This window comes from Crocodylus porosus, unplaced genomic scaffold (assembly GCF_001723895.1).
Source record: "Crocodylus porosus isolate Cpor-Errol unplaced genomic scaffold, CroPor_comp1, whole genome shotgun sequence".
NCBI classification, from domain to species: Eukaryota; Metazoa; Chordata; order Crocodylia; family Crocodylidae; genus Crocodylus; species Crocodylus porosus.
The window spans coordinates 56,789,920-56,817,706 of NW_017728948.1; the positions used below are offsets into that span (position 1 = coordinate 56,789,920).

At 41.9% G+C, this 27,787-nt stretch overlaps 1 protein-coding gene and 1 long non-coding RNA gene across 2 annotated transcripts in view; both read right to left on the reverse strand.

Moving 5' to 3' along the window:
• The window catches only part of SGCZ (sarcoglycan zeta), a 517,747-nt gene that overhangs the window by 366,128 nt on the left and 123,832 nt on the right, over positions 1–27,787 (reverse strand). The gene's annotated exons all lie outside the window — the stretch shown is intronic.
• On the reverse strand, positions 1,296–16,714 carry LOC109322341. The gene is made up of 3 exons (XR_002104358.1): positions 16,701–16,714; positions 2,794–2,797; positions 1,296–1,433 (listed from the first exon to the last, which is right to left on the reverse strand). It is a non-coding gene; the product is annotated as an uncharacterized LOC109322341 (long non-coding RNA).

Sequence of the window (27,787 nt, forward strand, 5' to 3'; positions counted from 1 at the left end):
TAGACACCTTGCTGAGGTCGTCTGACCCCAGCATTCTTTCCTGCCTGTGGCATGGGGTCAGACTTGATGATCTGCTCAGGTCCCTTTTGACCCTACTAACTATGAAACTATTAAAGATGATCTCTGAACCAAGCACTTTACTGTTTAGTAAATCATAGACACAAGGTGCGTATAATAAATTATTGGGAGGAATAGGAAGAGGAAAAATGAAGAAGACACTAGTAAAGATATGACTATCTGTAGAACAGATATATGTATACCTCAACTATTTCAAGTAAATTTAATAAAAGGACCAGAAAAATATTAATCTAAAAAGGTACAGAATAAATATCAAAAGTCTCTGCTGACCACCTCTGTACTAGTTGGATAGTTTTCTATGACCTTTATGGGAAAGTGGATCTTGAAGACAGATTATAGGCCTGTGCAAAGTAGCAAGTATTTGATTTGGATTCAGACTTGGCCAATTTGGAGGGACAGTGATTCAATTCAGTGATTTGAATCACCGTCCTGATTTGATTTGGCTGATTTGGATCTGGCACCAATTCTGAGGGCATGAAGCCTGCCAAGTTTCAAGGAGATAGGTGCAGGGTGAAAGTGCCCCTCAAACTGTTGAAAGCAAAACTCATATCACTTGTGTGCATTAAGGCAGAGGGGGACAAAAAAAGTAGGGATGGTAGCCCCTCATGTGGGCATGAGGCCTCCATGTTTCAGGCAGAGCAGTACAGGGGTTTCTATGAAAGTGCACCTCGAGGTTCTGAAAGCAAATAAAAAATGTAAATAGGTGTGAGTGAGGAGAATGGCATGCACTCTGTCTGCATATGGAGCTTGGGAAACCCCCAGGAGGGGGAGGTTAACCTTCAGGAACACCAGCTGCTCCACCAAACCAGGATCCAAGGAGGTGTGATGGGATATCACAACATCACCAGCAATGCTGAACACCCTCTCACTTGGAACACCAGTCGGGGGACAGAACAGGTGTTCCTGGGCAACTGTGGCCAGTTCCTGCCACACCTGGCTGTGGGGTGCCCAATAGGCCAAGGGGTCACAGTGCAGTGGCTCTACATCTTTGGAGAGATAGGTAGCCACCAAGACCTCTGTGCTACCTGCCAGATGGTGGGCTCTGGTGCCCCTGGATCCCAACATTGAAGCCATGCCCTTGGCCCACATTGGCAGTGGCTGTGGTGGAGGAGATTGGCTCATGGTTGGAGTGCTGGCACAGGAAAGTGGATCCCCCTCTTCCATGTCTCCCTGCCTGTGCCCTTCTGCCTCCCGACTCTGATCACCAGCAACTCCATCCAGTGATTGAGGGTTTTGCTGCTGTAGATGCTCCCCTTCACCATCGGGTTGCACATGCCTGCCAGCAGGTGGACCATACTAGACTGCAATGGATCCAGTTGGTTTTTAATGCCCTCCTTCAGCTGCTTCACCAGTGCCTCAGCCAGGAACACTGATCTCCTGGAACCTCTCCATCTCAAGCTCCTTCACTATGGAGATCACCTGACTAAGAAGGGCATTACCAGCACTGAGGCTCTGGTGGGCTTGAGGAATGGCTTGAAGACCACCATGATCTGGGAGATGGTATCCCACTCTGGGATGTACCACTCATCCCAGTCTCCCCAGCCAAGGCCATCTCATGGGTGGCCTTCTGTTGTTCGACCAGCCTTTCCAGCATCAGGTGTGTGGAGTTCTGCCAAGTCTCCACATCCTGCATGATTTTGTGCTGCGGGATGCTCAGCTTTGCTTGTTTGTCCCACAGAATCTTGCACCCATTTGATACTGTGGTGGAAATAGCCCACCACCCTCTGGCATTTTGAAATGAGCTGGCTGGTAGTGATGGCATCATCACTGGGAGCCCTGTGCCTTTCCAAGGTGTCCCTATGAGGTGGAATTTGTGTGCTATGCAGCAGATGCCAACAGAGTTGGCATCGTGCACTGCCTTGAACACGATACCCTGTTGTCAGTGACCATGAACCCACAGGTGAGCTCACCTTGCCCAAGGAGCCACCCCTGCACCATGCAGTTCATGGCCACCATGATTTTCCTTGCCATGTGAGAGTCGCCCATCACCTCCACTTGAAGGAGAACCCGTCGATGCCCTGACTGTTTGCACCAGTGCCCCAGATGTCTGAAGTGAAGTGCAAGGCTATCTGCAGACCTGTCTTCTGCAGCATCTCCCTCAAGTACTCCCTGCATTCTTCATACAGGGAGGGCACCACCATCCTGCTGAGGGTGGTGTGTGCAGGCAATTGGTATGGTGGGGCTACAAGTGCCATGAGCTGTCTGAACCCTGGACACTCAATAAAGGAGAAGGACTGATCATCCAGAGCAAGCATTTCCCCAATGCTGTGGGTGACCTCACTTGCCTTTGGAATATGCCCCCTTTTGTCTCCACCTTTCCCCCACTGGTCCAGGGTGGCCTGTCTCTGCTTCTTGGGGACAGGGGCTTTGAAGTGAGAGGAGGACTTCTTTTTGGGCATGCTCCCACTGGTGTCAGGCTGAGGAGGAACAAGGGCAAGGGGGTGCTTCCTCCTGTGATGCAGCAGCATCACTGTGGTGGCAAAATATTTCATGTCTTTGCCCCGGCTGATCTGCCTTTGGCAGTGCAAGCACGTAGCATACCTGGGATCATTTGCCACCTCAAAATGATCCCATGCAACACTACCCACCCGCTTCTGGGTTGAGGGTTGGGATCCTGCCTTATCCTCCTCCTCACCAGGCAGAGGCACAACAACAGGAGGAGTTGAGCCACCTGCTCCCACGACCTCCTCTGAAGTGCTTTCCAGAGAAGGAGACCTGCCTCTAAGGGAACTTTGAGGGGTGTGGAGCACAAACTCAGATTCCCCCTCCTTCCCCAGAATTTCCTTTGCTATGGTCTTCAGCTCCTCTGCTTCCAGATCCAGCCCCTCCCTCTGGCACTGGAAGGCTTGTGCTGGGAACTGAAATTGGGGTGGAAAATGTCATGCTGCTGGTCAGTGGTGTTAGTTCTGGTGGTAAAGGTACAGGCCTACTGCTACCACCTGTATGCTTCCACTAGCAGCAGAAGACTTATTGCTTCCAGGAAAGAGGGTGCATCTATGTTTGAGGCAAGGGGAACTTCCAGCTCTCCCCCCACCTCCTCTCCCTCCCCTGCCAGAAGACCTGGCACATGCCTTTTCAGCACACTTCATAAAGTTTGGTGTGCTGCAAAATGCATGTATGTATGCAATATATGTTGTGCTTTCCTACACAGTGATGACATACTGCCAGGGAAAACACAGATTTTTTTTTGAGGGGGGAAAGAATCAAGACAGACTAACAAGAACAAATAAGAGGATTTTGGGGGAAGAATACGCTGAAAGGAATGGATAGGGATTGCAGGCAAAGGTAAGTAGGAAAGGATTGGATATAATTTACAAGAAAAGAGACTAGCTACCAAGAGACTAAATACCAAGCCAGAGCCTTTGAGATGCTGCTTGTCCAAGAGAGACACAGCTCACAAAAGGCACAGATCACTTCAGACACAGCTTGATATGTTGTTTCTACATCCCCCCTCCAAAGCACTGTAATTGGAAGGGAAATCAGAGAAAGATCACAGTCACTGGCCAGCTACAGATGTCAATATTAGAGAAGTCCCCGCTCCCCAGCCTTTTCCATATATGGAAGATCACCCCCTCCCCCTCCCTCTTCTAAGTTTCTGTTTCCTGCAAGCCTTCTGAATCTCCCTGAATTGATTCAGACCTTTCAATGGATTTCTTGATTTTATTCAGATTCTAAGATCTGGCTGCCAAATTGGGCCGAATCTCCTCTGAATTAAATTGGCTACTGAAGCTTTGCAAAGCCCTAACAAATAATGATTTAAAAACTAGACCAAGGAGAATCTTCCACACATTAAGTGGCTCACACAGCATTCCTGGATACTGGTAATCAGGTTAGGAGAGGATCAGAAGAGACATTTGGTATTCAGGAGATACAGCAGTGAGTAAAAAGAAAAGGATAAAGTTGAGAAGGGATGTAAGTCAGGTGAGGATACAATCTCATAGTAAACGTGGGACCAAGAAAATGTTTTCAAGAATACCATTTTCAACAGATCTGAAGACACTGAAATATATTTCAGGAAGACCAGCAAGGAGGGGGTTGCACTTTTCAAAAAATAGCATGTTTGGATGTTGTATAAGAGTCCCACTTATGTATAGAGAGAAAAGAGCTATTATCAATGAAGAAACAAGAGTTGGAAGGATTTGAGTGCGCTCATCTGTAAGAAATGGGAAAGGAAGATGACACAAGGTGCTGTAGTGACAAGTAGACTGGTGATACTAGCAAAATTGATGAAGAAAGAGGAGAAAAGATAAAAAGTGCAATTCAAGCTGACTATGAATTATCTAGGAAGACATGGCTGACGGACTGAGCAATGACACTGAATGAAAAGGAGTAGATCAGGCACAGAGAGGTAGATTTAATAGTCAGTGCCCCCCTCTACGCTTTACATATATTATGCAATTACCTGTTTAATTGCACAATTAATTTAGACCAACTACACATGCAAATTAACTGTCATGCTTTAAAAGAGTCCAACCAGCTATAAAGTTAGACCTGGAAAATGTATAATAACATTACTGCTGATTTCTATCTAGCTCTCATTTGAAGGTGTGGCACAGCTATGCCCCAATGGCTGTGGATCCTGTGTGGGGCTGCCACAGCTGGCAATCAGTTGATGGGACTCCCAGATACAGGGCCTGCCCTGGAACAGTATGTATGGGATGGCAGGAGGCACAATTGCGTGGATCACAAATCACATCCTATTATGCCTTTACATGAGCGTCTAGAGAGACCCACTGGAACAGACATGGTAGTTGAGAATATGACAGACAATGTGAACACCTAGACAAAAGGAGGAGGAATAGAACTAAGATAGCGCCAAGCATTGTAAATAATTGGGTAGAGAAGAGAAGGATTTCTTTTAACTGTATATCAATCATTTAATATAATGTTGTACAACTCTATGTATTATTAATTCTGATAAATATTTTACAATACTAATCTGATAACCTAAGATAATATGAACTGTTTCCTTTCTTAAGTTCTCATTAATGCATTTGTTTTATTTTTCAATTGTTCTCTAACTTCTTTCTTCTCACTCCAAATTTTTTATTCTCTTTCTTTTTTCATCTGCTTAATATTCTCATCTGTAAAGGCTATGCTACAAATTTACGGTAGCATAGCCACTGTTACAACTCTTTGGTTCACAAACAACTTGCATTTCCTTTATGTTCTAATATCTACCCCTTCAAATGACCTAACACTCTTTTTGACCCTTATGATAACTTTGCCCTATTTTACCCTTCCACTTGCTTTTTCTTTTCCCAGTCTCCTGACTCAGGTCACCCAGCAGCGTACCCAACAGCCTCTAAAGTAACAGCTTTCTTGCTATCTGCACATCTTTTCCCTTTCACAACCAGAGCCATCAAATACAGTTAATCTCACCTGAGTCCTCACAGTCTTTACACAGGATGGGCATATGCAAGTATTCTATCTCTATATGTCCCTCTGCAGCAAGTTGAAAATAAATGCCTAGAAGAAAGAAGGATGCTGTTACTAGTTTACTGTTCTGATTTACAGTTTAGATCATTTGTAAATGAAAAATAAAGCTGCCCACTTTAACTTTACTGCTTTTAGGAAACACCTCTCATCTCTATATTCTTGCAGTCATTGAACTGTGTCTTCTTCTAAGCAACCCCTTCCATCTTAAAGGCATTACCTCAAGGCTATGACACCATTAATTCATGCATCACCCCTACTATTACCAACAACATTATCTTATCTTTGAAGTGTTTCTTAAATATTCCTGTACCCTGTTCTACCTCATTCCCTTAAATCTGCTTGGTCCTTTATAAACTTTTCATTCCACAGGTGTTAACAACACTTTCTTCTTTTTAATGGTCTTGATGTACCACCAGTCAACGTATATTTTGTTCTGCAGTTCTGCTGTCTGTTAGCTGCTCCTGGTAATGAAGTCCTATTCTACTACTCCCCACAAATCAAAAATCCTTTTCAGTAGTGTCCTCCTAAACATAACTCTGATTTACTCAATGACTCACCCACCCCCTTAACTTGATAATTAGAGAAGTCCTACCAAGATTGATCACCTAGTGTTTAATTAAACACTCAGTGCGAACATTTCCTGATTAAACTAAATTACGTTTTGCATACTTCAGCCCCAGCCTACGCTTTTCACCTATTCCTCACTTGACTGGTTTATATCCTCAACCCCCTTAAAAATCCCTATTCAGCAGATATTTGTTTCAACCTATTTCCATTTTTCAAATTGTTGTTTTGCAGAAAACTGGGATAGTCTTCCTGTAATTCTCAATACACTTTTCAAAAAGTTACTCAAATTCAGATTTTCAAATCCTCTTGTAGGATAAAGAATTTGAGAATCAATTAGAATCAGGAGGATGAAGAAATGTGTAACAGGAACAAAAAAAAGTCTTAAAAATCAATGTGAGTTCTAGGATGACTTCCCAGTCCCCTACCAAACTTCACTTGTATGAAGATAGCATTTTATCACTGAGTGTTCTCCAAGGACCAGGGCATTACTCCAAACTCTGTATCTCTAGCCATTTTTTCATCTACTTATGTTTTTTTTTTATCCTATTCTGTTAGTGTTTTCTTTTTATTTAGGTTCCATAATATTGTTGTTTCTTGACAAAAACAACCCTGCCAAATACATCTAAAGCCTCTCAGCCTTCTTTAGTTGAATATTATAAAGTTGAATTAAACATCATCCTTAGAAAGAAATATCCAGAGCTGAATATCTAGCTTATTTGTCCCCCTTTTCTGACCTCTATTAAACTTTTTTTTTTAAATCAAACTCGGTTTTTTTGTTTATGTTTTTACAGCACATGGTTACTCTCTTCAGTTACATAACCTGCACTTAGTACTAGATTTCTAAGAAAAGGAGAAGAGCTAAGACCTTTTCATTCCTGTATTTGTCTCTTCAGATCTTTATTATTCTAAATTGCATTTTTAGGCTTCCTAAAAATCAGTCAGATGCTAACTTTTATCTGCTGGAAAACTGCTGAAATTTCTATATATACATGCCATATATGAATCCTGAGAGATCCCATTCTTATATTTACTTCTGTAGCTTCCAAATAAATATAATACACATTGTCCATTTTTGCTTCTAAATAAAATAAATCCAACCAAAACAAGTGGTCTTCTGTCGCATCACTCTTAGTGGATGGCAAAGATTTTGGCTTTATCTTACGGTATGGTTCTCCCATCTATATATCGTGTAGGCTAATCCAAAGCCATCCACATTGCTCTTATTTTTAAGCATGGCACTAAAGATATCCCATGATCCCTTTGGACCCTTACCAGGAAATGCTTTGTATGCTGCTTGATTCTGTTTTCAGACTTGTTTCGACTTATGGGCAGTAGGAAAAGGAAGTAGAGTATATTGAAAGACAGGATCAGAGATTTATGATAAATCTGTGGGTAGAATGTCTTGAGGTTTGCAATGTGCTTGTCAATCCTGAACAAAGGGCAGGATAAAATAAACCTGGAAGTTCAGCAAAGCTTCCATGGTCAGGCTGAACTGACCCTGGAAGTTAAGGGATACAAATGCTGGTGTGATGGGTTTCAGGACAACCTTAAATTAACCCTAATCATCAATGTACATAATCCCTGAGTTTCCCCACTACATCCTTTGTTGGTAAAAAATGAGATAGGTAAATTTGTTTTGCCTACTTTCAGCAGTGGTTATTCAGGAGGAAGATCCAGCAGTATTTTATAAAAAGAAGAGGATTTTGAAAATTAAAAAATAGAGAATTCTCTAATTTTTACAAGTTTATGTACTCAACACAAAACATCTACCTGTGCCAATGTAGATCTTTTTCCTATTAGTTAATGGAAAGACTTGCCAAACCTATACCATAATACCTAATTCCTTTGAGGTCCACAACTATTAGTACAACACATGCAAATATCTAAGCTCATCAATTACTCTTTGTATCACTGTCTTTTCATCCCTTAAAAATGCCAGATTCTTCTACCCAAACTAAAAGTAAAAACTGGTCAGAAAGTTCTGCTAATCCTTCATATTTCTGCAAATCCACTATCATCCATTACTCTGTTCTTATTGGAACACTTTACATTTTAACTGGTGCAACACAGCATACAAAATTACATTTTATTGCATTATACTTTAGCTCAGCTTTCCCCTTTGCAAATTTTATTTCCAATGGGCAAAAAATACTGCTATCAAAAAACTATTCCTTTTTTTGCTATCATGTGTGCACTAGTATGGACTGCCTATGCCTATGCCAAGAAGTAGAAAACAATTCATCTCCATCTCAGTTTATAACATTGAACTGACAAAAAATGTGAAGTGAAAAATCATCTCCGAAGGCTATAACACACTGTAATATATCATATGTAATTTCACTCACGTTTAGAAGCAGCAAAAAACTACTATTGCATAGGTGCAGAAAACCTAGATTGCATCATTAATAATGCTATAGCACCACTAAAAACAAATAAATATTATTAAGTCTCAGAAGGTAGGGATATAACATCTTGTTTTTTTTCTATGCAAAACATGCTAGTAAATACAGTTTTATTTTGCTAAAAGTAAGAAGATCCTTTTAAAATTGCATGGCCTTTCCATAAGTGGACATTTTGTAGGAATTTCAGCACCAAATCTATAGATACAGTGCTTGGAAAATGGGACAGACTGTAGGTGCATAAATGAAAAAAAAAGCATAGAGAAAATAAAAAAATGATAAAGCCTTGATACTGATCTTGGTTGTACCATTTTTTTACCATGATAGTCTACTGACTTCAATGGCATTCATCTTGGACTCACACTACTGTCGGAAAAATCAGAATACAGTTCAAACTAAGTAAAACTAAATTAGCCTCGAATAAAATTCATATATTCATAGATTGTTAGGGGCTGGAAGGGACCTTGCAGATCATCATGTCCATCTCCCCCTGCTCTAGGCAGGAAGACAACTGGGGTTAGGTGACCCCAGAGAGGTGACTCTCTAGTCTCCTCTTGAAAACCTCCAGTGTAGGTGGCTGCAGCAGATAAAAGGGGAGAAACACATATACTTTTAAAACATTTAAGAATAGTCTGTTCTTGGAAATTTATCACACAGCTGTTTGGGAATAACTCTGCATAGATATGCTAAAAAGAGGGCATTTTTCTGACTTGGCAAAATGTGAAAATGTACTGTTAATCCAAATAGTAGTATCCACATAATGGCTTGCCCCAGAATAACTACTTCTGCATAGCTAGTTTTGTACATTTCCAGGAGGAGATAAGCACTTCTCAAGAAAGTGTTTTTCATGCCCAGAGAAACTAAATGCAGATTCTGACATGACTTTTCTCTGTTTGATACAGTCTATATCTAAACCAAACATGTGTTGCTCAGGAGGCATGAATGTTAGCAGATAACATTTTTCCCACTTGAGAGAACCTAATCATTCTTTGCTCCTTGCAAAGCAGCAGGCACAATCTGGTTTTAAATTAGGTTGAGATTACATGTCATAATTAGCACATGCTAACTCTTCAGGAATGTTAGACTGTGCTAAAAGTCAGTCTGTGCTGTGCGCAGTCACACATTAAGGGCCAATACCCTCTCTGCTGTGCACTGCTCAGATCTGCTGCTAGAGGCCTGGTAAGTAGGGGGTGGCTAGGACATGCCAAGTCTGCTCCATGCCTGCTCCACTTGACAGCCCTCTAGGTACCTCTAGGTATGAGGGGAGGCACCCCCAAACTTCTTGGATCACTCCCTCACAACCCTATCACTCCCTTCACCCCTTGTTTGACTCCCCACTCCCTGAATCCCTCTGATTGCCCCCTAACCTCCCCCATCAGCCCTTTCATCCCCAGCTTACTTCCTTGAAACACTGATCAGAGCAAGAGAGATAGTGACAGTGGAAGGAGTTGCCCCTCCTGCCTGCTTTGAGGCTCCCTGAAATCTGTGCCACTCCCAAGTACAGATCCAAGCCCTTCTGGGCCCTGCATCTTCCCCACAGCTCCCTGTGGGAAAGGAGGTCACAGGGGAGAAGACAGGAAGGTGAAGAACTGTCAGGCAGCTTCACTGGGGCATCATAAGACCAATGCAGGCAGATGCCAGGTAGACCTGCAGTTGTCAGGTCTCCCTGCTCCCCTTTCCTGTGAGGATGTGCTGGACAGCCACAGAGCCCAAAAGGGCAATGCACGTTTTATCTGGGGTACCTCTTTGCATAGCAGTCCAACAGCTCCCATCTGACCATTCTTCCCCCGGCCCCACATCTGCTTCCCCCTCCACTCCTTCCCCCCTTTCCCATGCCCCCCTCCTCCTCCTTGCACATTTTAAGTGCTCTTAATGTATTCTAATTATAATGTGGAATTTCACCCTTACATGAACAAGTTCACACAGAAAACCCATGGCAATCAGGAGAGGAACCTGAGAACTAGTACTGTGCCCAGAGCAGAATATTTTTGATAAATGAAATGTTGGAACATACTGCTTCACTGAATGCGGAAGATGTTGAAAAGATAATTTGGCTCTGAATAATTTTTTTTTCCTGAAAAGAGTTTTATTTATTTATTTACTGCTACTACTAGTAATAATAATAATAATAAATAAAAGACAGATTTATTTATTATTTCTCTGTTTTTGGCCTCAAGGACAGAGACTCTCTTATACCTGGTAAGGCTCCTGTTTTGTGGGCCAGTGTCCTCACAGCCAGATGGTAAAAGTACACACAGAGAAACAGCTTCCTTCCAGTGGAGGATTTATGGTTAGTGGGGCCCTGTGATCCAAGCATAGTGAGAGGCCCTGCTTCCTACCCCACAGCACATCCCCAGGGGAATTAGCATGGCACACCAGCCACAGGGGAGGGGCGGTGGCCAGAATTTCCGTGCGGAATTGCTGAAGAAGCCCACAATCCACTGGGTGGGAAGGAGGGCCACAAACTAAACATGGGAGGCTGTCCAGCCAGGGGCTGCCCCCCACCTCAGGCAACAGTGGCAGGGCCCCTTGTTGTTGGGGGACTCGTGCCACCGTAAAATTTGTTTCACGGTAAATCTGCCACTGCTTCCTCCAGAATAATAATATTTTCAAAAGCTACAAAATTAATGGCCTACAGCTACATATAGCAGACCTTCTTCAATATTGTGAATTATATGAACACAAATTGGGTAGATAGATATTTTACCAGAAGAGGGGAAAAAATGGCTCTTTACCAGAAGAAGAAGCATATGCATTTGACCTAGCTCCTTAGCATCTGTATAGATATAGTGGTTCAGCAGGGCTTTTTGAGATTTTTCTAAAGCTGATTCAATTAGCTATCAGATAAAAACACCAAACAGTTCTGATGAAGCACCCAATTTATACAGAAGTTGGGTGAGCTGGGTCAAACTAATGTATTACCTCTTCTGGGCATGTGCTGCACTTGACACGGGGGAACACTGAGCTTAAAGGAAAGCACATTTTCTTTTGTTTTGGGAAGGGGGAGGCTAAGACTTTAAGAAGCCAAAGCTGCCTTTCCTTACATTCTGTGATTACCATAGACAACACTGTGAACCTGGCTGCCTGGGAAGATTGAAATCATGTTAGTTTTGAGGCAGCTCTTTCTCTCACTAGCACTTGTCTCTTCTTCCTGCACCACTTCTCAAAGAGTAAGACACTTCACTTCACATGCCTAAAATTTTTAACCAGATCTGCCTCCTCTGATGCTGTGATGGGAGGCTACACAACATCTTAATTCATGCCTGCTGTTAAATAGTGTAGTGACTATTCCTCAACTGCAATATAAAGAATGTTATCTTCTTAAAGCAAAGGTGATCTTCTATGTGTACAGTAGGCCTGTGTAAAGTGGCTAGTATTTACTTTGGATTAGGATTCAGCCAAGTCAGGGGACAGAGATTCAATTTGGTGATGCTGCCAGGTGGGAGGCGACAGTTCCCACTGCCCCCCACTATCCCACGCTTCATGGGGGGCTCCACCATCAGCCCCCAGAAGGTCTGATAGCCACTGTAGCAGCTGGTGAGTGCAGGGCTTTTTTTTTTAAAAAGAGCTGGGAGCTGGGGCTGGATGGGGCAGGCATAGGAGGGGGCTAGGAGAATGAATAAGGGACAATGGCTTGTCCCACATGTATCACAGGGCAGGGGAGATCACCTCCATCAGGTAGCAGCATCCAGTGAGTGTGGGGCTTTTTTTTTTTTTTTTAAAAAGAGCTGGGAGCTTGGACCAGGCGGGGAAGCCATTAACATGGGTGGGAGAGAGAGCAGGGGTTGGGGCACTCAGGGAGCTGGGGGAGCAGGCCTGGTGGGGGTCTCCCCATGGTCTCCTTCCCCTCTCCTCCAATTCCCCACCCCCTACTTACCGGCATGGAGTCCAGCCCTGAGTGGGGATTGCCTGAATCTCCAAAGCTCTCTGAATCTTTTCCAAATCAATTTGGAGAGCCTTGAATCAATTCAGACCTTTTTACTGGTCCCTCAATTTGATTTGCATTTGGAGTTCAGCTGCTGAATCAGGCTGAATCTTCTCCAAATCGAATCAGCACCCAAAGCTTCACATAGCCCTACTGTGTGCAGCATGTGTGTGTTTGTACATCATGTAACAAACTGGGGTCCTGGTACACAACTCCTGGGTATGATCAGAAATTAGAAAATAAATAATAGTGTCAAAAGAATTCTACTTACAGGGTGATTGTTCCTGGAGCTTTGCTGGTTGTGTGATTGACTCTTTCTGACCCACCAGCTGGCAATATACATGCTGGTACCTTTCTGTGGGGATAGGTTTTTTGTTCATACTCCTCTCCATATCCTTACTTGGCCTCCTAAAAAGTTTATTCAGTCAGGAAAGTTACTTCAATGGAATGCTGTGAGTCTTCATTTAAAACACTGTGATTGAAGGGGAAGAGCATTGGATAATGAAACAAGACAGTAGTCCTATGCTTTGCTCATTGACCTCTTGTATAGCCTTGGAAAAATCATGTTGATTCTCTTTTCTCTCTTTTTATGTCTATTCTCCTTGAAGAGAATATGCTTTATGGATTATCTCTTCCTTCTCATTTGCATAGAGACTAGAACAGAGGAGGACAAAATATGGCCTGTGGAATGAAACTGGCCCACCTGGCACTTTCATCCAACCCATATGCCCACCAACAAATTGTACCCCACCCATCCCTTTCACCCAACGTGGTGGAAGTGAGGCACCCACGTATGCACATGCCCCCAACATACCCTATTGCACCCCACTACCACCCTCATGGGCGAAAGGGCCCGGCCTGGCCCAGCCAGAAGAAAGCTTCTGGGTAGGGCTGCTGCAGCCTCTAGGGATCTGATCAGCTTCCCCAGTGTCCTGCTCACTCCAGGCAGCAGGTAGAGAAGCAGTCGGAGCAGGGACAGGCCTGCAGCTGGGCAGGAGTATGGGGCTGGGTTTGGCAGCAGCATGGAGCCCATGCCTAGGGGGGTTTTGGCAGTGTAGGGTGGACAGGGTGTAGGTGTGAGGGATGGTAGGGAGGTGTGGGGGATCCTCCCCATGCTCCTTCCATCATGTACAGCCCTAGCAGGCATCAGCAGCAGCAGGAGGCACTTCTCATTGCAGTGAGAAGTGCAGCCCCCATCAAGCTTTCTTTATCACTGGTGTTCCCCACTGTGTACAAGCAGCCCCTGCACTAGTGTGGCATGGGAGGGAAACCCCTGCACTGCAGTTTACTGACTTCCCCCTGAGTGGCAAGGAGCAGTGAAAGCAGCCAGCTCCAGCACGTGGGCCTTCCCTGCTGTGCCACATGAGTGTGGGGGCTGTGTGTGCAGGGCAGGGAGCTCTGGCAATAGAGAAGGCCTGGCAGGGGCTGTGCTCCTTCTCACATTGTGCAACTCTGGCCAAAGCCATGCACCACCAGGTGGCAGCACCTGCACCAGGCACAAGCATCCCAAGTGCCCCTGCCTGCTGCTGTGCCACCCGCCCCACCCGCCCCCCCCTCCCTTAGACCCTACAAATGCCACATACCTATACCCTGCCCCCACAACCCCCCACATTTACACAACCCCCCAACATATCTTATGCCCCTACACACAACACCTCCTCAACAAATCTCTCCACACACTCCTCCACATCCAACTATATAAACAACTGCCCACACCCCAACATACACCTCCCCCAGCCACACCCCCTGCACACAATATACAAAACTAAGAATTTATTTTTTGAGTTTTTATGCAATCAACTCTATATACAATATACAAACACAAGGCATAACAAAAATATTTTTTGTAATAAAATTAAAATATGTTATAGTAGGTGTTTGACTTTTAGTTTATGATTTGTTTTTGTTTTTCTGGTTCTAAGTTAATGACCCCCCTCCCACAAGGAGTATTTCCAGGTGATGTAGGGTGAGACTTCTGGTGGCAAAAGTCAGAGGTTAGGGGTGGGACTTCCAGTCCCAAGATGATGACCAGTGGGTACGGCAACTGTCAAAGGCTGGGGCTATCCATGCAGCCCTCAATCTCACTAAACCTTGTTAAGCAGCCCTCCACCCAAAATAATTGCCTGCCCCCAGACTAGGATCATGGAACCAGGATGTTGCTTGAAGCTGAATAATAATTATTTTAATTTCCATAATAAAAACAAGGTTTACTTAATGTGAAATATGCAGGGAAAATGAAAAAAAAAATCATGAATTATCAGGTAACATAAAGTATAATTTAAGAATCAAGTAAGTTTACTCTAGATGCACAGCTTGAGATCATTCATTTTGTAGTTACACTGTATATCTTGATTAAACAAATTAAGTCTTCACTGCCAGCCAGTCTTGTGAGGCTTTTTCTAACTGTTCAGTAACATTAGATCTCAATACATTATGCAACTCATGATCAATATTTCACAGCTTACTCCAATAGTTTTTTACCCTTGACTTCTTTTCCATGTTTATATTGTTTCACGTTTTTTCATGGAGGTGTTAAGTCCTCATTTTCATCTGACTTCTAATCAAACATCTTTGTAACATTGTATTTGTAATATCGTAATTGTGATCAAAATTAGCATTGAGACAAGGCTTCAACATAATTGCATTTCTGCCAATTACAGTCTCCATTGTGTGCTTTAGCTTATTTAATGTTTAAGTGACGAAGCTTGATTGTTCACCCAACTGAAGGAGATACCTTCCAAATGAACATTTTCTTTCAGATGTCTTTGTCGACTTCTGATAGATATTCAGTGAATACCCAATTAACTGCACCTATAGTAGGTATTGTCTAGTGTCCTCTTACAACAATGGCCATTTTCTAGCTGTAACTGAGTGAGCTCCTATTTTTGTCTCTTAGCCTGTTAACATCCAGGTAATCCTAGCAACTGCTTTGTTTCCAGGCTAAATGGCCATGTTAGCATTTTTCTTGTTATAATAACATTTGATTTAGTTTCTTTTTATAATTTATATCATACAATCAGTCTTAGCCACATCAGATTCACAGTGAAAGCAGATGGCTGAGTGGTACTGACCTGCAGATGCAAAATATCTTTTGAGGTTTCAACATTGTTTTAATGTTGATAAAGTAGGGCCTGAATATAGGGCCTCAACATTGAATAAACTAGGTCCTGGTATTTATATCAGGGATGGAGAACCTCTGAAGCCACCGGTCAGCCGGGGACTCCATTTCCCAACTGCATCTGTCCGGATGGCTTGTGCCTGTCTCCATGTAGGCCTCAGCTGTGCCAGCACAGTGTGCAGCAGAGCAATGCAGGGGGCTGCTCCAGAGCTGCTGGGAACATAAAACAGGGGCCTCTTGCTCCAGAGCTGCAATCTGTAGCCTGCATGTTCCGGACAGGGACACACATGCAGGGGATTGTGGCTCTGCCCCAGCTTCAGACAGGCTGTTGCTGCTTTAAGGAGTCAGGGCAGAGCCACAATCCCCTGCATGCATGCCCCTACCCAGAGCATACAATACAAGCTACAGATCGCAGCTCTGCCCAAGCTCTGGAGCAAGGTGCCCCCATCCCACATTCCCAGAAGCTCTGGAGCAGCCCCTACATTGCTGCATGTGCTGCCACTGTGGCTGAGGCTGGGGTCTTCATGGAGGCCATGCGGGCATTGGCAGTTGGGAAATGGAGTCCCTGGATGACTGGATCCAGGTCTGCGGGCCGGACATTCCCCATCCCCACTTTATATAAACAAGAAGGAAGACATAATCTATACCAAGGACAGCTTACTACTCAAGGAAAAGATGTACAAAGTGAAGGAAAAGAGAACCAAAATTATATTTCTAAGGCCACACAAGAGGTCAATGAGCAAAGCAGATTTAGGACCAGAATCTTTTGTCTCATTACCCAATCCCCTTCTCCTTCAATCACATTTCTTTATGTGAAGACTTACAGCTGCAGTATCTTCCCTAGCTGAATGAACTTTTGAGGAGGCCAAGTGAGGATATGGAGACAAGTGTGAACAAAAGACCTATCCCCACAGAAAGGTACCACCATGCACACTGCTAGCTGGTGGGTCAGAAAGAGTCAATCTAATTTGCGGTCATATCCAGGAGTCATGGATTAGGACCCCAATTTGTTACATGGTGTACAAACACACACATGCTGTACACGCAGAAGGTCACCTTTGCCTTAAGAAGCTAACATTCTTTATAATGCAGTTTAGGAATAGCCACAACACTATTCAACAACAGGCATGAATTAAGATGTTGTGTAGCCTTCCATCACAACATCAGAGGCCACAACTCTGGTGAAAAATTTTAGGTGTGCCAAGAGAAGTGTCTTACTCTTTGAGATGTGGTGCAGGAAGAAGAGACAAGTGCTAGTGAGAGAAAGAGCTGCCTCAAAACTAACATGATTACTATCTTCCCAGGCAGCCAGGTTCACAGTGTTATCCACAGTAGACATAGGACACATGCCTGACTCCTATACACAGGTGGCAACAGGATTAATAGATTTGTGGTGAGGCAAGTGCACATTTTGCTGCTGGAAAGAATTGTTGACCAGTACCAGTGACTATGTAGCTAACTGAAGTATATACAATATATATGCAGATGTGGGGAGATAGGGGGCTGTGTGACACTGCTATCTAAAGATTGGTATAAACCCTCTGGCCACTTATTTGTTCTGCAAATGCCAGGCATCATATAAAAATTAAGACTGATCTAGCCCATATTTTGTCATGATTTACAAATAAACATGCCAGTGCCTCTGGGCTTTTCTTAAAATAATTCAACTAGATCAGGAAAAAGGATAACAAAAATTTTGAGTAGCTTTTTAAAAACTTGGTACTATATCCTCTAGGAAGGCCTGAAATTCCCACAAGTCTGACAGATCTGGAATGCCTTCCTATTTCAGTAAACAGTCCAAAATGACAGAACTCAAACTGCTCTTGTCATTACCTAAAACAACAACAACAAAATCATCAAAGTGCCATTAATAAGGAAGTCTTTTCCCTTAATGTGAAAATGGCCAAGTATGACTTTGTCTAATTTGGATAACAGTATGTTCATATGAGGCTGACTGAGGGTGTTTCCAATAAGAGCTGTCACAAACTGTGGGCTGATTTAGGCACTAATCTTGAAGCCTGTCAGGGGAAAAACAAAACTTTTCAGCTACATTATGCTTGTTTAGTTCCCAAGGGCATTTTTGAGACCTCTCTAATTAAAGTGATGTCTTACCAGCACTCCTGCAGTTGCAGGTAATTGGCAATCACTGACGGCAGGGGTTTGATGAGGATTTGCTTTCTTTAAAAAATCATAAATTTGTTTTTGTTGTTAAATTTCTCTGAAAGTGATCTCATAGATAATTGTAATGAATTCTTACATTGTTCAGATTCAAGTATCTGAGCCATTTTATACTGAAAAATTTAAAGAATCCAACCATCAAGATTTAGATTTCCCAAGGCTGCCAAATGTAAAACTTTATCCTACCAACATTACTTTACAGATAGTTATTTTTAGTAGATTTAGACTGTTTTAGAGGTTCTGACAACAGAGACTACAGATGAGGTAAAAAGGATTTGAAAAAAAAGGAGAAGATAAGTACATTTTGATTTGAATCCCATATTATGAACACATTAGTAATTTTCAATTTCTGGAGTAAATTTTAAATTAGTTCACAGGCTGAAACCAAAGAGGTTTTTGGAGATATGTTTGTATGTATATCATAATGTAGCATTACAGCCAAAAACAATTTAGGAGAAGAGAATTAATTTGACCCAGGAAGTCTATTCCATAGGGCCGGGCAAATTCTGAAAACATACACACGCTTTTTTTTTGTAGTTGCAAAAATATACATATTTAATCACCATTGTCGTCATCATCATCTCCTTCATTGACTTCATCTCTGTTGTCATCATCATCCCATAACCACTTTCTGTAGGGGTTCCACCCCTGAACAGTCTATGACAGTCTTGCCTCTTCCATATGATCTCTGTCATCTCCTCCACAATGTCTTCTATTTTCTTGTAGTATCCTTGCATCTCACTTAGTTCTGTTTTGATACAGGCCTTTACTGAGAATTGTGTGTGCCTGTACACAAGCAGGTTCCTTGCCTTCCACGAGGCATTTCACACACACGGATACGTATATCTACAGTATCATTTCATGATTTTAAATTAATTGGGATGAATTTGGATCTTTTGTATGTCATTCAGCAATTAAGATTGATAATTATTTTGCCAAATCATAAACAGTGCTAAACGATTTAGAATGAAAAAAATCTACAGAAATGCTTTTGAGTTTTACACAATTAAGAGACATTAACATATATATTATTCCTTTAAACTACTGTTTAAAAAACTGCTGAATGAATGTAATTTAGTATTACATAAAATTATTAAAAACTATTAAAAGGTATTATTTCATATTAATAGTTTCCTTTAGAGAATTGACCATGTAGAAAACAGACATAATGTTGAAGAGCACCTTCTGCTCCATTTGTGGTCATACAAACATCCTCATCAAATCATGAGGTAATAACATGATAGAAACGTAAAGTGTGAAGTACTTACTCAATAAAAACTAATGCATAAATCTTTTGTTTTAAATGTTGATACTTTAGATGAATAGCTAAAGAACCATCTACAGACCAAGATGTATTTCCAGCAGTGTGGTTTTTTTGTGCTTACACTGAAATTAATTTGCTTCCTTATATTTCACTTGTTTACTCACAAAACCAACTCTTGTGGTGACCATATTCCATAATCTGTACAAAGACTAGCACATTTTAGATGTTAAACAAATATGTAGGAAACATGAATCTTCTAGGATATATATACCCATTTGAGAAAGTTATTTACAAACAGTTCCTAACAGTGCAAACAATTTATAAGGAATCAAAAGAGAAAAAAAGATTATTAAATGCTTTCCTAAAAATGAGTTGTCCAGCCCTATAATTCTCTTTTTTAGGCTGATTTTAATCTCATCTTGTTTGATTCATTATAGCCCACTGTTTCCTTCTAGCTTCCTCAGACAGAAAGCTATGCTTAATGTTTATCTTTAATTGCACTCATTAAACTCTAAATGGTACAGGTGAAGTAGGTTCCATGAATTACCAGACTGAGTCAAAATAAGCACCCATGAGATGAACAGGAACGTAGTCAGTGGTGGAGATGTAATTTTCCTAACATCTTATTCTGCAGGAATTGTCAAAATTACTTACCAAGTTAATTGAAAGAAACACAAACCAACAAAGACCACTTTAGTCAAAGATTATGACCTTTCCATTCTACATATTAGATTTTTTCTGAAAGCTTCCTAAATCACCACATATTTGACTCTTAACTTGATTAAACAAAACTAAATGGGCTGGGAGAAGATGGGGATTGAAGGGGATAGAAGGAAACAATATCTGTTCTGGACACAGTTTATATGTTAGGGTCATCTTGATTGCAAACAACATCATGAATCTGTTTGTTTGAATCTCTGTTTCTTAAAATGAGACTACATTACTATTTCAAAGCTGCTAATTAAATACATGGTTCTTTATAAGGAGATTAATACCATCGCAATTTCAGCTGTTTGGAAAGTCTTCACCAAAATGCAAAGTGAATCTTCACTAAAATAAGCCATTTCTTTTAAACCAAAATTTATTTTTAGAGATATATCAGTTTCCACAAAAAAGGTGTGGGGAAGAAGGTTATTTGGTTGCAAAACAAAAGAATGGAAGATTGGAAGACCCTGAAGACTGTTTATTTAAGGTACTACCCTGAGATACCAAAGACTGAGCATCAAATCTAGATGATTTAGAATGATCTCAGGTGAAAAACTCTGAATCAGGCTAATAAGTACCTTAAAGAGGGTCTTCCACACCCTACATCAATGCTAAAAGCATGAATGAAGATAAAGACATATTTTTGTAAATATATCCTTAAAGTTTATTTTTGTTGTAACGCAATAGTTGAAATAGTCACTCTCTGGTCAGTTGGAAAGGAAGAGATAAAATAAATATGTATAACCCCTTTTGAAAGGAAGATATAGCCAAAAGGGACAGGGATTAGCATTACCTGTTTCTCTGGCAACCTAGAAGCAAATCTGAAATGCGTAAGAATCAATTTTCTAAAAGATAAAGCATACAATTGATTATATGTTGATTACTGCTAAAGTTACCAAATCACACTAAAAACAAAAATGACCTATTTCTTACGCACATATTTACAATGTGGGGCAAATAAAGTGTGTCAGTAAATTAGATGATGGAGTGCTTTAAGACCCAATTTCATAAAAGGTAAGCATACATAGGAGTTGGAAGAAAGAATTCATAAAGAAAATTTGAATGGAAATTGTGGACTATTTAAGTAGTAATCCATAACTGAAGGTGGTAGTCACACTGGCAAAGCATGCAAAAGAAACAAAGAAACCCCAACATGTCTTAAAGGAGAACGAAAATCAGGAATAAAACATAGCAAAAGGGCAATAATGGAAAATTGACAGTTTTGAATATAAATTAGATTTTAGAAATGGTAGAAAAATTATAAAGCAAACCAAAACTTAAAGGGAGAAAGAAACCTTTGCTAGTATTAAGGAGGCAATAATAAGTAAAAGGATAATAAGGAGGATTTTTAGAAGTATATAGGAACAAATAACATTCCAAGGATTGTATCAGCCCTGCTAGTAAGATGTTCCTGGTGGAATATTAATGCAGAAATGGCAGACAAGAAAAGGGAATATTTCTGTTTGTATGTGTGGGCAGTCTAGGAGGTCAGAATGGAGGCTACTGTTTCTCCAGTAATTAAAAAGGGTATATGGAAGGATAAGACTGTCAATCAGATACTAGTATTGGGGAAATAATGACATACCTGACAATGGACTAAATCAATACACATTTTAAAAGCCTAATGCTAAAATTCAGGTTGTGTTTTAAAATGCTAGTAGTGTTGGTGCACTCAGACTCCAATATAGTGATTTATAAACACGAACAATAAGGAAGAAGAGAGAAAACACTTTCTCACTTGCTGCAGAGATTAGGATGCAAACCAACGGCTTCAAGTTGAAGCAAACTTCAACTTTTATCAGGAAAACTTCTTCATTGTTAGAACAGTGAGACAGTAAAATAGACTGCCTTGGTAAGTTGTGGACTCTCCATCACTGGAGATGTTCAAGAGCCTGGATCATCACTGGCCAGGAATGATGTAGCTACTATGTCCTACTATTTGTATTTCCCATGCTTCTGAGATTGGCTGGTTACATGGGGATGGGAGGGAATCCCACTTCTCACCCCTTTCTGCTACATCTGTAAGGGTTTTATTTGCTGTATTTACTTGAACATAAGTTGATGCCCCAGTAGTTAGATTCTATATATGAAACATATTAATCTGTTCTTATTTTCCAGGTGCAGGATCTAATTATAGGAGGTTTGTCTTTAATTTCTCCCTGTCCCACTGCCATAGCTGGGAAAATAAAACTGGGGGGAGGGGTGTCACATACACACATTGCCCTCTGCTCCCCAGCAACTTATTTCCTCAGAAGTCCCTTCCCCTGTTCCTTACCATAAGATTTGCTCCCCCTGAGTACATGGAAGAGAGCAGCAAATTTGAAAATACTGACCTAGAAACAAACATATCTGTAGTAACATGCATATAGGGAAATTACTATAGGTACCTAGAGACTTAGTTCATCCAGAACTGATGCATTTTACCTTTTTAAAACTGATTCAAAATTTTAGCCCAGGGATTCCATAAACACTTTTAAGCAGCATTCCTGTACCTACTTGTGTATAGTACAAACTACACATGACATTAGTCCAAAGCCAAAGCCATACAGTTAATTGGGCTGGGCCCCAGAAGAGACAACAGCATTTCAAACCATGGCAACTCCACAGCTCAGCATTGCCTAATGTGTGTGTGTCCTCCAGATGCCCCTCCCCAAAGAAGCCATGTGTAAACTAGTTCCCTCACCTCATGACTGGAACCAGCTATTCTTGTCGTGAGTACTGAGATCCTCCAAAAATTATATGTAGATGGAGTGCAGGACAACCTGGTCTAGTTCCATCTCATAGAGGGCAGGGCCAGACTAATCCTATGTGACAGGTTGAGAGAGGGGATGACAGAGGGATTTCAGCACAGAAGCAGAAAAGGATCTTGGAGTTATTATAAACTCCAGGATGAACATGGGCCGCCAATGTGGGGATACAATCAGGAAGGTTAACCACACCTTGTCATGCATTCACAGATGCATCACGAGCAGGTCCAAGGAGGTGATCCTCCCCCTCTATATGACATTGGTTAGGCTGCAGTTGGAGGGCTGCATCCAGTTCTGGGCACCATACTTCAGGAGGGATGTGGATAACATCAAGAAGGTCCAGAGGAGGGCCACTCGCATGATCGGGGGCAGCAAGGCAGGCCCTACAAGGAGAGGCTACAAGACCTGAACCTGTTCAGCTTCCACAAGAGAAGGCTGAGAGAGGATCTGGTAGCCATCTATAAACCAGCCAAGGGACACCAGCAGGCAATGGGAGAGTCCCTGTTTCCCCAAGCACTACTAGGAGTAACAAGAAATAATGGCCATAAGCTGACAGACACCAGATTCACGGTTGGTTATCAGGAGGCACTACTTCACTGTCAGGGCAGCTAGGATCTGGAACCAGCTTCCAAGGGAACTGGTGCTCGCTCCTACCCTGGGGGTCTTTAAAAGGAGGCTAGATGTCCTTTAAAAGGACACTTTGCCAGGGTCGTTTGACCCCAGCATTCTTTCCTGCCCATTGCAGGGGTCAGACTCGATGATCTGCTCAGGTCCCTTCCGACCCTACCAACTGTGAAACTATGAAACGATGAAAATAATTCAATATAGTGGCTCACCATGACCTGAAAAAGAGCTGGTACTGAGGGCAGAATGTAATGGGCAGTACCATATATGTTATTCAGATGGGATGCACTAACCTATCCTTGTGGATTCCCATTAATGGCATAGCTTCCTGGCCTCCTTTGGCTAAAATCAAATGTAGTGGATGGGCACAGGCCCTGTTTACTGCTTGGATTGATGCCTAGAGCACCAGAAGGATAGTGATGGAGCTCTGTGATGGAGGAGTCGTCGTCCTTGGATCCCAGAACAGCATTAGTGATGGTCTCCAAGTGGGGAATGACAGTTATGGAAGGGAAAGTGGACCAAGAGATGAGAAGTGAATTGTAGAGTGCAAGCAAAGTTCCAAAGTCTGGTGGAAGATGAACAAAGACTGGAAAGAGGTAGGAAAGAAAGGGGTAGTTTTGGATTACTGGTTTTAGAAGAGGGTTTATTGAAGAAATCTATGAGAGACAAATGAGGAAGGACATTTGAGGAATGAAACAGTGATGAGGAAGGACAAATGAGGCATGAAATAGTGATAGAAAGGTAAAGGAAGACTAGTGGGAGCAATAAGACAGACCTGAAAATGAGAAGAGGAAGAAGATGGGACGAAGTGAGAGATGGAGTGGTAGACAATCTATGCTTGAGAATAAGAGCAGTAGTAACAGGGGAAGGGGAACAGAGAAGCTGGATGAAGCATACATATGAATTCATAGAAAAAATATTAATTGAAGTTTTGGATGTTAAAGTGGAACATTTCCACAGCCTGGTCCCCTTTCCTAACCAGATGTCTTGGGAAATTCTGTATTGGAACTGAGAAGGTTATAAGGATTTTTGGAAGACATATGTTGTAGTGGTAGTGTACTACTACTTCTTCTTTGGCAATCCCTCACAGTTGAGGATGCTTGTCTGCTATGATTGTGTTATCTGTATATCTGAGGATGGCTGATGAGGCCTATCTGGGATCAACAGACTCTACTGCCGCTTGGACATGCATTTCTGTGTGGGGTGGGTTGTGCTGCATTTTTTATTTGGTCTGTGACATGCTACTTCTGCATGTGGATGTGGTTATCCAGTCAGGAAGAAATACAGAAAACTGTATTAAACAGGCTGTCAGGCTACTGACAGGGCACCTTGTCTAATCCCTCACCCCCATGTGGGATGAGCAGAACAGATCCTGAAGAGGGCTGCTAAGTCACAGTAATAGCTGCTGAATCATACTCCTCTCTTGTCCAAGTGCTAGACAAATTTCTTGTAACTGCCACTTTCATGCCAGTGTATGACTAGGAGCTTCCAGACCTTACAATCCTGCTCCCATTGCCATTACCAGATTATTAAATGGGTTGAGGAATGTGCTGGCATGGAAGACACTTGTGTTTGTCATTTTTTATTGTGGAGAAGCTGCTGCACATTAGCTTTCACGCAGCTCTTGACAAAATGGGACCTTGATTCAATGGCAGGGAGACCAAGACAACTGGGGATCTTGTTCTGCTGCAGCCTTCATCTGCCTTCACAGTTGTTGAAATTCTATTATCTTCTTCCACCTGCTTCACCATTGAGGCATTATAGACCCATAGCTAGGGGCTGAACAGGCTTATTATACTGGTGATCTGTAATCACCATGCTACAGCACTTTCAAAAAATATATGTGGCATTTCAGGAGGGAAACTATTGCCATCTGCTGTCATCAAGGGGCTGATGCTGCTTGGTCCACAACTGATAATTCATTAGTCATCCCTGCTTATTTCACAGCCAATTGTCCCTGAAGGTCATTCCACTATCTGCCATCTGTGTATGCACTGGGTAGTATTACAGCTCTGCCCCATAGATTAGGTAAGAGAGAACAACTTAAGGGGATAAGTTTTATTGCAAGCGAAAAGACAAGAGAAAGGCCAATCATTATTTGAATGCACACGGACATGCTTGAGAAGGGGGAGATAAAGAAATTATTGGAGAATTATGTACAAAAGTTCTGTATTTTGAGAAGCTATGCAATACATACGGTATATGGACAGGATCATGGAGAACTCAGGTTCTAATAAGAGCAGATGAGAGGAGGCCTGGCAGGATAAAGCACTTACCACCAGTAATCCAAGTAGAGTCACACCAAGGTTTTACAATACATTTCAGATGGCTTTAAATGCCAGCACACAATATGCTATAGATGTTAAGGGAAAGGGCATTGAGTGGTCGAATCCAAGAAATTCTGGTACATTATTTGCAGGAAAGAGGGACACTTACAGGACCTGATGCCCACAGTCCTTCTCAAATAAAACCAGAGAAGCAGAAGACACAGGAAAGGGAAAGTGAGGAACAAGATGTCGAGTCAGAATGTATGACCATGGAAGAGCTGCCACAAGAAGGAAGATTGGGGAAGGAAAAGAATTAAATTTAAGTAGTTGAAGTAGCTCAGCAGATATGATACAAAAAGAACTAATGAGGTCTACTTCTGAGAGGAGGACATACCAGGCCCTATGACAGATGTCATAACAGATGTGTAAGAGAAGAGAAGAAATATGGTGGTAATGAATTCAAATCTGGAAAAAGCTTATGATAGGTTTGAATATGATTTCTTGTTTGTCAAACTGCAGAAGATGGGGCTTCTTGTGATGATGATTGGATGAGAGGGGTGAGGAAGCAGCCCAGCTGTGCAGACTTCCCACTTCAATGAAATGTTGAAACAGCTTTAAAACTGCCTTTGTGTTTTGACGGAATGGAACAGCTGTTTCAACTCTAAATGAAATTCAAAACTGAATGCTGTTCCATTGAACTGTCAAAACTCAAGGTGAAATGGTATGGTGCCATTTAGCACAGCTCTACTGAGGGCTGAGGTGTCTGGGGTGGAATTAAATAAAATGAAAAGTACACTAATGGGTCTGGGGAATTGGGAGAATTTACAGAAGTTCAGGCTGTGGGTGGTAGAAAGTATAATCAAGATCTTGGGTATCCCAGTGGATGCCAAAGGGGAAAGAACAAAAGTATGGGAAAAGTTAGAGATAAGAGTGAAGCAGATCTTGGGATCATGTAGTGGTAGAATGTTATCTTTCAAGGGTAAAATGGCTGTGGTGACAACAATATACTTAACACAGGAGTAGTGTATCTATCATCTAGGCAACAGATGAAAGGTGCAGGAGCAGATATGCATTTTTGCAGAGAGAGAGCAGGGGAACAAAAGAGAAAGCGTAGCCAGAATGAAGCTATAAAAAAATCAGGGTATTAGGAGGTTGGAAAATGCCAGATTTGGAAAGCTTTGTGTATACTTATTTTATAAGTATGTTGTGTAAACATGGAGAGGTTGGGGAAGACTGCATGTTTCTGCTGTTACCTGGCAGAAAGAATGTTAAAATATACAGGCGAGAATGGAAAAAGCTGTGTGTGTGGGAGCCATCAGCCCACTGTGCGAAGATGGGGAGCTTTGTCAGGGTAAATAAACTTGATGGAGTGGGATTAGAATACTTGGAAGACCATAAAATGGTGATTAATATGATAAGAAAGAAAGAAAAGATAACAATAGTTGGAGATCTGATTAAAAGACAGATAAATGTGTGGAAAGGAGTGCAAGATAATAGAGCAGAAGGAGAACATACTGATATCGTATAGATGATGATATGGAATATTCTTCCTGTGAGAGGCATTCAACATAAATGGGGCTTGGTAAGACTGGCACTGTGCTGGAGAGAGGGATGTGGGGCTGAATAATCTGCACTGCATGTATTTTGGCACTGCCCCTTTGTGAAAGTGGTACGAGAGGGAGAACATTGTTTTTTGAGGACAATCAATATGAACTGTGACTTAATATACGAAATGGTGTTGTATGGGTTAATGCCCAAAGGACTGAAGTCACAGAGACTGAGAACCATACTATTTTGTGCCAGAGTAGTGATATAGAATGTGAGAAAGCCAGCCAAGGGACTGGATTTCACCAGAAGAGAATGTTTGTAGATGGTAATTTATTAATTAAAGCTCTATGTGGATCAAGATGTGGAGTAGATGGGAAAGGAGAAGGCAGAAAAGAAATGGAGGAAAGAAGAATGGTGGTGTTTCTTCCAAAAGGACAAAGGGATGGAGTGAAAGTTTGTGCTTCCTCCTGAGTTGAAGGTGGTTTGTGAGAGGTTAGCATGTTAATGGTGAAAGGGGGTGCAAGAATATAAAGGTATTGTTGTAGGGGAGATTGTCAAGTTGTGTGTTAATGTAGTTTCTTTTAATTGTTTATAATTAGAAAAAAAGGCTTCCCATCATCATCATGGCCTTTTGGCTACAATCAAGCATTTTTGGCACTAAGCAGAGTGTTGTCAGGGCTGGCTCTAGCCTCCTGGTGCTGACCTGATATTGCAGTACCTCCAGGACCAGTGCCAGTTCCTTGTGGAGGGAACACCCACCCATTTTATTAAGGGCCAAAACAAACAAACAAAAACATTTTTATCCATATGGTTGCCCATTATGACCTACGTGTTTTACAGTTATGTTCAGTTTTGGTTACATTTAATCAGCTTTATAGCTGGTTTCCATTACTGAACACATGGGGCACTTTTACACATGTTCTGGAAG